At 38.8% G+C, this 3,751-nt stretch overlaps 1 pseudogene; it reads left to right on the plus strand.

Moving 5' to 3' along the window:
- Window positions 1-424: 424 nt before the first annotated feature.
- Window positions 425-1,050, plus strand: LOC125111650 (40S ribosomal protein S8-like; annotated as a pseudogene).
- Window positions 1,051-3,751: the final 2,701 nt, after the last annotated feature.

Genomic DNA, 3,751 nt, shown 5'->3' on the forward strand with positions numbered 1-3,751 from the left:
CTGACCCCAACAGCATGAAATTAGAAATCAACGACAGGAAAATAAATGAGAAAAAAACTGACTACATGGAGACTAAACAACATGCTATTAAAAACAATGCGGAGTTCCTGTCGTGGCGCAGTGGTTAACGAATCCGACTAGGAACCATGAGGTTGCGGGTTCGGTCCCTGCCCTTGCTCAGTGGGTTAATGATCCCGAGTTGCCGTGAGCTGCGGTGTAGGTTGCAGACTCGGCTCGGATCCCGCGTTGCTGTGGCTCTGGCATAGGCCGGTGGCTACAGCTCCGATTCGACCCCCTAGCCTGGGAACCTCCATATGCCGCGTGAGCGGCCCAAGAAATAGCAACAACAACAAAAAAGACAAAGACAAAAGACAAAAAAAAAAAAAAAAAAAACAATGGGGCTCTTTTCAGCCGGCACCGAGCGATGGGCATCTCTCAGGACAATTGGCACATGCACTGCAAGACCAGGGGCAAGAGAAAGCCCTACCACAAGAAGCGGAAGTATGAGCTGAGATGCCCCACTGCAAACACCAAGACTGGCCCCCACTGCATACACACAGTTTGTGTGTGGGGAGGTAACAAGAAGTACTGGGCCTTGAGGCTGGACGTGGGGAACTTCTCTTGGGGCCGAGTGTTGCGCGGTGAAAGACAAGGATTATTGACGGTGTGTACAACGCATCCAACAATGAACTGGTCCAAACCAAGATCCTGGTGAAGAACCGCATTGTGCTCACTGACAGCACCCCGTACTGACAGTGGTATGAGTCCCACTGCGTGCTGCCCCTGGGCCACAAGAAGGGGGCCAAGCTGACTCCTGAGGAGGAAGAGATTTTAAACAAAAAGCAATCAAAGAAAATTCAGCAGAAGTATGATGAAAGGAAAAAGAATGCCAAAATCAGCAGTCTCCTAGAGGAGCAGTTCCAGCAGGGCAAGCTCCTTGCATGCATCGCTTCAAGACCAGGCCACTGTGGTCGAGCAGATGGCTATGTGCTGGAGGTCAAGGAGCTGGAGTTCTATCTGAGGAAAATCAAGGCCCAGAAAGGCAAATGAATCCTCCCTCCTGTCTCGGCTCGTGTAATAAAGGTGTTTACTGTTCTAAAAAAAAAAAAAATGGGTCAACAAGGAAAGCAAAAGGGAAATTAAAAAATACCTTGAGACAAATTCACCACTCAAAACCTATGGGATGCCACAAAAGCAGTTCTTATATGGAAGTTCATATCAATGCAGTACTTCCTGTAAAAAAGAAGAAAAATCTCAAATCAACAACTTAACCCACCACCTAAAAGAATTAGAAAAAGAACAATCAAAACCTAACAGCAGAAGGAAGGAAATAATAAAGATCAGAGAGGAAATCAATAAAATAGAGATCCAAAAAACAATAGAAAAAATCAGTAAACCTAGAGCTGGTTCTTTTAAAGAGTAAACAAATTGATAAACCTCTGGCCAGACTCATCACGAAGAGGAGAGAAAGAACTCAAATAAACAAAATAAGAAATGAACAAGGAGGAATCACAACTGATAATACAAAATACAAAAAACCATGAGAGAATACTATGAACAATTATATGCCGACAAATTTGACAACCAGAAGAAATGGACAGCTTTCTAAAGACACATAGTCTGCCAAAACTGAATCAAGAAGAAATAGATCATTTGAATAGACTGATCACTAGAAATGAAACTGAATATATAAAAACACTCCCTACAAACAAAAGTTCAGGACCAGATGGCTTCACAGGCAAATTCTACCAAACATACAAATAAGAACTTATACCCATCCTTCTTAAACTTTTCCAAAATGTCAAAGAAGAAGGAACATTCCCAAAGACATTCTATGAAGCCACCATTATCCTAATACAAAAACCATACAAAGATACCACCAAAAAAGAAATTATAGGCCAATATCTTTGATAAATATAGACACAAAAAATTCTCGACAAAATTTTAGCCAACCGAATCCAACAATACATAAAAAAGATCATATACCAGGACCAAATGGCATTCATCCAGGTTCACAAGGATAATTCAACATAACCAAATCAGTCAACATCATACACCACATTAACAAAAGAAAAGTCAAAAACTACATGATAATCTCAATAGATGCAGAAAAAGCATTTGACAAAGTCCAAAATCCATTCATGATCAAAACTCTTAACAATGTCAGTATTGAGGGAACATAACATAACCAAAGCCATTTATGAAAAACTCACAACCAATGTAATACTCAATGGAGAAAAGCTCAAAGTCTTCTCACAAGAATCTGGAACAAGGTAAGGATTTCCACTCTCACCACTGTTATTCAACATAGTACTGAAAGTCCTAGCCACAGCAATCAGACAAACAAAAGAAATAAAAGGTATCCAAATGGCAGAGAAGAAGTACAACTGTCACTCTATGCAGATGACATGGTATTATATGTAGAAAACCCTAAGGACACCACACAAAAACTACTGGAAGTGATCAATGAATTCAGAAAAGCAGCAAGATAAAAGATTAACATTCAGAAATTGGTTACATTTCTGTATACTAACCATGAAATATTAGAAAAAGGATGCAAACATAAAATACCTTTTAAAATCACACCCCAAAAAATTAAATGACTAGGAATAAACCTGAATAGGGAGGTGAAAGACTTATATGCTGAGAACTAAGAAACATTAATCAAGGAAATTAAAGAGGATTCAAAGAAATGGAAATATATTCCATGCTCCTAGATTGGAAAAATTAATATTGTTACAATTGCCATACTGAATCTACAGATTCAGTGCAATCCCTATTAAATTATCCATGACATTTTTCACAGAACTAGAACAAACAAACCAAAAATGTATATAGAACCATCAAAGACCCACAATTGCCAAAGCAATCCTGAGGGGAAAAAAAACAAGCAGGAGGCATAACTCTCTGAGATTTCAGGCAATATTACAAAAGCTACAGTCATCAAGACAGTGTGGTACTGGTACAAAAACAGACATACAGACCAATGGAACAGAAAAGAAAACCCAGAAATGAACCCAGACACCTACCCAGACACCTATAGTCAATTAATCTTCAACAAAGGAGGCAAGAATATAAAATGGGAAAAAGACAGTCTTTTCAGCAATTGGTACTGAGAAAACTGGACAGTGGCATGTAAATCAATGAAACTAGAACACACCTTCACACCATACACAAAAATATATTCAGAATGGCTTAAAGTCTTAAACACAAGACAAGATGCCATCAAACTCCTAGAAGAGAACATAGGTAAAACATTGTCTGACATCAACAGGTACAAATGTCTGTCTCCCAAGGCAAAAGAAATAAAAAGAAAATAAACCAATGAGATCTAATCAAACTTACAAGCTTTCACACAGCAAAGGAAACCATTAAAAAAAAAGACTTATCCCAGCATGGAAGAAAATAGTTTCAAAAGATGCAACTGACAAGGGATTAATCTCTAAAATATACAAACAGCTTATATAAGTCAACAGCAAAAAAGCCAACAACCCAATGGAAAAATGAGCAAAAGACCTGAATAGACACTTCTCCAAAGAAGATACATAGATGGCCGACAAGCACATGAAAAAATGCTCAATATCACTAATTATTAGAGAACAAGTCAAAACTACAATGAGGTATGACCTCACACTAGTCAGAATGGCCATCATTAACAAGTCAACAAATAACAAATACTGGATTCCCACTGTTGGTGGGAATCCAAATTGGTACAATTGTTATGGAAAACGGTGCGGAGGTACCTCAGAAT

This window comes from Phacochoerus africanus, chromosome 1 (assembly GCF_016906955.1).
Source record: "Phacochoerus africanus isolate WHEZ1 chromosome 1, ROS_Pafr_v1, whole genome shotgun sequence".
NCBI classification, from domain to species: Eukaryota; Metazoa; Chordata; class Mammalia; order Artiodactyla; family Suidae; genus Phacochoerus; species Phacochoerus africanus.